Raw genomic sequence first — 7,869 nt, forward strand, 5'->3', positions numbered from 1 at the left:
AGTTTCCTTGTGAGAAATTCCAAGCTAACGACAGCTTGGTAATAAATCAGGATGTATTGGAATGCTGTGCTGGCCAGGGAACAATATTTAATCTTAGTTTTAACTATTTACAAATCATTTCTTGGGGTACCTTTATGCCTGAATAAGAAGGCATGTTGATGATTGGAAAGAGTAATCTGGAACACGTCTGAGTTAGGAGATGCCAACGACTGACTGAATACCCAGGAGGCACAGACCCTTTGAAGTTATAATGCCTCTGGTCTATGATCAGGTTTTCAAGCCTGATACTGCAGACTTTACTGTAGATGAGTGGGCGTGGTATTGCCTGAGTCTCTCTGCTTCCTTTCCTATTCCTGCATTATTTGCAGATAGGACAAATTTTGGGCTGAAATTTTTGTGAATGCCTTGGTATCCCTATTGCTCCAACGATGTTCCTGGCTACAGGAGGTGGCCTCTTCAAGTTTCATATCTTCAATGTTGTGAGTCACAGCTAAGGCCACCCCCATTGGAGGTGGCCCATTGGTTCTTGGGCATCTCCCTTAACCCAGCTCTCTGTCTCTTCCTAAAGATGCCCTCCACCTCCTCATACCCAACAGCTGCAGATTTCTATTCATTTTCATGGCCATCTAATCATCTCCGTGTTCCTTCCCCACACCTGATCTTACCCTCCCTTCCCCTCCATATCCCTCCTCCCTCTCAGTTCCCTCCCTCCATGTGTCTCTTATGATTATTTTATTCCCCCTTCTAAGTGGGATTCAAGCTACCTCACTTGGGCCTTCCTTCTTGTTTAGCTTCTTTGTGTCTGTGGAATGTAGCATTATATCTGTATTCTATGGCTAATATCTACTTATAAGTAAGTAAGCATGTCCTTTGGGGACTGAGTTACCTCACTCAGGATGATATTCTCAAGTTCCATCCATTTGTCTCCAAAATTCATGATATCTTTGTTTTTAATAGCTGAATAGTATTCCATTGTGTAGATATACCACATTTTCTTTATCCATTTTTAAGTTGAGGGACATCTAGGTTGTTTCCAGAATCTAGCTATTATGAATAAAGCTGCTATGAACACAGTTGAGCAAGTATCCTTGTAGGATGGTGGAGCATCTTTTGGGTATATGTCCAGGAGTGGTATAGTTGGATCTTGGGGTACAACTCTTCCCAGTTTTCTGAGAAACCAACAAAGTGATTTCCAAAGTGGTTGTACAAGTTTGCACTCCCACCAGCAATGAAGAAGTGTTCCCCTTGCTCCACATCCTTGTCAGCATGTGCTATCTCTTGAGTTTCTTAGCCATTCTGAGGGGTGTAAGATGAAACCTCAGAAAAGTTTTGATTTGGCTAAGTATTTTGAACATTTTTCTAAGTGCTTCTAGGCTACTCAAGATTTCTCTGTTGAGAATTCTCTGTTTAGCTCTGTGCACCCTTTTGGGTTGGGTTCTTAAGCTTCTTGTATGTTTATAGGCATTTCATTCTTTAGGATGGGAAAGTTCTTTCATATGATTTTGTTGAGAATATTTTCTGGGCCTTGAAGCTAGGATTCTTCATCTTCTTCTATTCCTATTACTCTTAGATTAGGTCTTTTCATTGTATCCCAGATTTCCTGGATGTTTTCTGTCAAGAATTTTGTTAGATTTAACATTTTTTGACTGATGTATTAGTTTCTTCTTTGTATTGTCTATGTCTGAGATTCTCTCTTCCATGTCATGTTTTATGTTGGTGATGCTTGCATCTGAAATTCCTGTTCTCTTCCCTAGGTTTCCCATCTCCAGGATTCCCTCAGTTTGTGTTTTCTTTTTTGTTTCTATTTCCACTTACAGGTTTTGCACACTTTTATTTCCTTCACCTGTTTAATTGTATTTTCCGGTATGTCTTTAAGGTATTTATGTGTTTCCTCTTTAAAGGCCTCTGTTTGGTTGCATTTTCTAATGTTCTCTAAAGGATTTATTCATTTTCTCTTTGAAGACCTCGTTCATATCTATAAGATTGTATTTAAGGTCATTTTCTTGTGCTTTGGTTGTGTTAGGATATCCAGGGCTTGCTGTAGTGGGGTAGTTGTTCTTTGGAGGTGTCATATTGCCCTGGCTTATGTTGATTGTGTTCTTTCGAGGGCCTTTAGCCATCTGAATGGCTTTGGTCCCTGGATGTTCCTGTTCTAGTAGGAATTGGGAGGGGTGAGCCTCAATGGTCCTGGTGTGGCAGGGTATCCTATGGTTCTGGACCTGCAAGTCTGTATATTTCAGGAGCCTCAGGTCCAATGAATGTGGGCAGAGAGGTAGCAGGAGAATTTAGGTCCGCCTGGGTTAGCAGGCTACTCAGGGCAGCTTGGCTTGACCAAGAAGGTTCAGAGACGGATGGGGGAAGGGAAGCTTACCTGTAAGGATCAGGAGTTTCCGGTCTGATGGAGGTAGTGGAGAGAAAGAAGGAGAATGGAGGTCCTCTTTGGATAGCAAGCTGCTCAGGGCAGCTTGGTTTGGACCAGAGGGCTCAGATAGCGGGGCTCTATACTTCATCACAAAGAAAGAGAAAAAAGTTAAAATAACAAATACCACATTTACATTATCTTTGTATTATCTTGTGTCTTGTGTTATCTTTGTATTTTTTATACTGACTTAGTAAAATAGTAAAAATTAACTGAGTTTTATTCTTAGTACTCACATTATCCTATTAAAATTTGGATGACTATAATGCATCTACTAGGTGAGTTAAATTTGTTTTACTGATTCTAGTTTTGTTGATCACAGATTACACTTCTAAGTTAGGAAGTATGGCATGTTCAAATGACTTATGATTCACATATAGTATTTCCTTTGTGATAGGATATTTCAAGTACTTAAAAGGAAATGAAAAGTTAGTGATTTATTCATATTTTTCATATTGCTTGTATTATGATACAAATGTGCATGAAATTTCAAATATCTACAAAAAGTCCATATAATGAACAATTGCTTTATATTGCTTCTCGGTTAACATTTCTTTCTTTTTTCCTTTTCTTTCTTTTTTTTATTTCACATTTAACAAAATGTTACTGAAATTATGTTCTCCTGTTTCTTTTTTCTTTAAAGATTTATTTATTTATTTTATGTATATGAGTACACTGACTGTAGCTGTACAGATGGCTGTGAGCCTTCATGTGGTTGCTGGGAATTGAATTATAGGATCTCTGCTCGCTCCCGTACACTGTACCTGTCTTCAGATGTGCCAGAAGAGGGCATCAGATCTCATTACGGATGGTTGTGAGCCACCATGTGGTTGCTGGGATTTGAACTCAGGACCTTTGGAAGAGCAGTCAGTGCTCTTACCCACTGAGCCATGTCTCCAACCCCTCTCCTGTTTCTTAATACTTTTTCAGGTTTATACTTTCAATATTGCTCTTACTAAATGCTGTTTACACTGTGTTCCCATTCTGATCAATTTAACAGTAGGATGATACTTGAGAATAAGCAATTGCAGCAAGAATTGAATAGTTCCTTTTATGTTACACTTTGGCTCTATCACTGCATCCTGAGATAAAAACAAGAACATACAATGAATAGATAATTAGGAATACCATTCTGGCACTGATAATGTGAATTACCAATTTCTTTTGTAAGACAGTGAATTTCAATGATTTGTTTCCAGCAAATTTGAAATAGAACCTAAGCAACATCTGAGGTGAGGAATGATTAAAAGCAATTATTAAAGATACCAAATCCCGGAGTGCAGTAGCGCGGCAGGCAGGCAGCACCTTGGACCCTGCATTCTCCCACCCTGTCGCCTCCTTAGCCCCCACCTCTGTGTCTGCAGCTATGCCCATGGCTCCTGGAGGAGCTGCAGAGGGCGCTGGCGCGGGCATGGGGTGTGGTCGTGGTGGACAGGGCGGGAGCCTGCGCGGTGGGTCCAGGCCTCCGGACGGAGCTCGAGTGGGGCAAGCGGCCACATCAATCCCATTTTGCTGCCTCAGGGAGCCCCGCAGCTCATTGCTCTCAGAGTGGAGCAGCTCAAGAGCCATGGCTTGTTTGACAGCTTCTGCCAGGACTGCCTGGCCTACGTGGACACACTAAGCCAGCTTATCAGAATCTGAGGCAGAAGGTGGATAATTTTCTGTCAACACATCTGGACAAACAGGAATGGAATCCTGCACTGAACAAGAGACAGTGGCGAAATGGGCTGAGGCAGAACGTGGTTCATTCAGGCAGGTTGCAAGCAGGAGTGGACAGGATCATTTCTCAAATGGTAGACCCCAAACTAAAACCCCATCTTCAGGCCACAGATAGAGCGAGCGGGACATGAGTTCATGGCCACCCAGAAAAAAGAAGTTGTGCCAGCTCCCCCTCCAGAACCTGAAAGCCAGGATCCTCCATTGCCATCCCAAGATGCTTCATAAGAATATGCCAGATATTGGAAAGCTCTATTTAAGGACAAAATGGATTCCTAGTTCATAGGAATATAACTTTAGTCAACCATGTCATTACTGATGTCAACATTTTGGCCTTGACTTTGGTGGTGTCCACATTGGATGGAGAGCAAGTTTGGTGGTGGGACAGTCACCCACCCATATTTGCTCATGGATTGTGTCACCTTTGACCAGCCTGTTGAAGGGTGTGACCTCACTAGACGCTACAGAGGTTTAAGTACTACAGTGACTTGGACTGTCCTGTGAACGAACTTTTATACTTGAACACAGACACTCCATGTGGATGTTAGCGCTTGAGCTCTGTGGTATGCAGAAGCCAGGCTGGAGGCTAGCTGGTCAGGACAGCAAGGGTCAGTGGGAGCAGCTGTTGGTCGGTGGGTTTTGATATGCTAGAGTTATAGACTGGAACGTGTGACGGCATCAGTGGCCTTAAGGTTGTTGTGACTTTCCTGTGCTTGGAATCTTAGTGGTTTCCTTTCCTTGTCAGAGGTAGTGTTGGAGCTCTGGAGTTAGTGAGGAAGCTGAGATTTGGGGTGCACAGAAAGCCCCACAGCTTCTGTCCTGGCATGTCCCCATCTGCAGGGATGAGTCACTCTTGGCGCCTTGCTCAGTTCTCATGTTTGTGCTTTTAGAAACAAAAAACTACTAATAAATAGTGGATGTTTTACAATAAAGTCATTTGATGATCTTTAAAAAAAAAACATACCATATCCCAAGAATTAACTGCTAATATATAACTAAGCTCCTCTATTACTATTTGTTCATGCAACAAATGCAAGTGAGCAGAATATTTCCCCCATACTAGAGGACTTATTTTTAATGCATTATTAACCTGAAACAGAAGTATTTCCTCCAATAGAGTAATAGAGTCTGAAGGATAAGGAAGCTTCAGAGTGAAGAGGTGACTGCCATCTATGTAAGCTATACTTATTTGGAAAGAATTGTATTTCCCATTATGTTAAGGATCACACACACACACACACAGAGAGAGAGAGAGAGAGAGAGAGAGAGAGAGAGAGAGAGAGAGAGGAGAGAGAGAGAGAGAGAGAGAGAGAGAGAGAGAGAGAGAGAGAGAGAGAGAGAGAGAGAGAGAGAGAATGTCACTTGAATCTGTCAAACATCTGAGGTAGACTTAATTCCATACAGGATTCAGCCTCTCTAGGGAAAAGCTGGATGCATAAATCCACGTGTAACTTGAGAACAGGGAACACTATGAAAATGTGTTAGAACAAACTAGCTGAGTATTGTAATGAATTGCTAATGATCAGGTATGGCAGTATAGAACCCTGGAAGCTTCAGATAAAGGGGAGTTCACATTGGTTCTCTTTTTTCTTTCTCCATGGTGTACTTCTACTGCATACAAGACATATGAAAACCAGGATGGAAGATCAGCGTGAACTGGCTTTGTACAAGCCTATGAGAAGTAATGAATCACTGCTACAAAAAACAAAGAAAACCCCAGCAAGTTCTGACAAACCCAGCAAGTTCCTGAAAGGGATCAAAATATTAATTGAACTTTATTAATCAAAGTCAAGGGTAAACATACAAGGATCGAAAAGTTAGAAAGAAAAAAGACCTTGCAATAAGGAGAGGAATAAGACAGGGCCATAGATAGGTACATAACCTTTAGTAGTAACATTACAGAGTTATACAACTGAGAACATAGAGACCTGAAATCTACACAAAACTACCAAATAAAAGCTGAGTTTGAATGCCTTATGTTAGTGAGGGAAGTGAGCTTAGATCATTCAATACCTAGACACACACACACACACACACACACACACACACACACACGGCTTGTTTAAGATGGAAACATAGACTGGAGGAATGTTATGCTCATTAACAACAGGCCAATAACAAATGCTATACAATTAGAAGATTACTAATGAAAAAGGTGTGGCTATTCTTTAACAGTCTGTTGTAAAGACATGGCTCAAATGGGAGGATGTAGTAAGACCAATTTATAGAGAAAGATTTTAAGCTGGGCTTGATGCCACATACCTGTAATCCTGATAGGTCAATACAACAGGATATAGAGTTCAAAGACATTTCACCATGGCTCTAATAATAAAAATATTTGCTACATGGAACCTCACAGGGAGGATAAGAACTCAAATCTATTCTGCCACAAAAACAGTGCTGAATGATGAAACATTTTTAATCTAATGAACTTTTATTATATTTTGCCTTTTGATTGTATATTATGGTTTATTTTTGTCACTTTCAAATATCTTATTTCCTATTTTTAATAATGCTTATATATTCTTCCAAAATTTTACACATGTGTATAATGTATCTTGAACATACCCCATGCTTCATTTCCTCATTGAACTCCCTCACCCAGGACTCCAACAAATCTCCCTTCTAACTTCTGGCACTCCTATAATTATTTATGTGTTGATTTTGACCCATTAAATTCAATTAGTACTGCATACACACACATAGTTGTGGGGTCATCTACTAGGGCATGAGGAACCTGCTAGTTATGAAGAAAACTGACTTTGCCTTCTTCAACAGCTATCAACTGTAAATAGCTCAGGAACCCCTCCCCCATCTATGATGGATGTTTTAACTGGCTTGATCTTGGGGAGGCCTTGTAGTGGTAGGCTGCTGTGGGTTCATGTGTGTAACAGTCATGGCACGACCCAGAGGAGATTTCACTCTTCTTGTCTTTCAGCTGTTATGTTTGGCTTTTTTTCTAGCTTTAGTCCATAATGCTCCCTGAGCATTTAGGGTACAGATTGATATTAGATGTCCCATTTATAGTTGAACACTCACAGTTGATTGTTTGCATTACTGAGATTTTTATTCCATAATCCATGTCTTCTGGGAGCAGGACTATTCACAAATGTGGGGGACATCTATTCAAATGGATTAAAAAACTATATTGTTAAATTACCTTACAAATTAGGTTTTATAAGGCTTCTTCACATATTCTTAGTTTGGGTTAACTCATTATTCCATCCCCCTGTCTCCATCCCTCTTAAACTTATTGCTCCTTGTATTCTCCTTCTGTTCTATCATATACATTATTTACTATTCTGCTTACTATATTTGTTTTACCTGATATCACAGTTTGCTTTCTATTCCTGTGATATAAAATCATGACCAATAACAACTGGGCAAAGAAAGTGTTGACTTACAACTTCTAATCACAGTCCATTACATGAGGGAAGTCAGGGCAGGAACTCAAGGCAGGAAACTGGAGAAGGAATTGAAGTGGAGGCCATGGAGGAATGAGACCTACTAGTTTGTCTTTATGACTTTCTCAGCTTTCTTTCTTATGCAACCCATAACCATGTGCCAAGGGATAGACTGGGTCTTTCCACATCATTAATCTACAGATTAATGTTCCACAGGCTTGCCTTACTGGCCTATCTGATGGGGACATTTTCTCAGTTAAGTTTCCCTCTTCCCAGGTGATACCAACTTGTGTCAAGTTGAGAAAATATAACAAGAATATTTGATCTTTT

At 40.5% G+C, this 7,869-nt stretch overlaps 1 pseudogene; it reads left to right on the top strand.

Annotated features, from left to right (window-relative positions):
* The first annotated feature begins 428 nt into the window (after positions 1–428).
* LOC116094648 lies at positions 429–4,363 on the top strand (annotated as a pseudogene).
* The last annotated feature ends 3,506 nt before the right edge of the window (positions 4,364–7,869 follow it).

This window comes from Mastomys coucha, chromosome X (assembly GCF_008632895.1).
Source record: "Mastomys coucha isolate ucsf_1 chromosome X, UCSF_Mcou_1, whole genome shotgun sequence".
Lineage (NCBI taxonomy): Eukaryota > Metazoa > Chordata > Mammalia > Rodentia > Muridae > Mastomys > Mastomys coucha.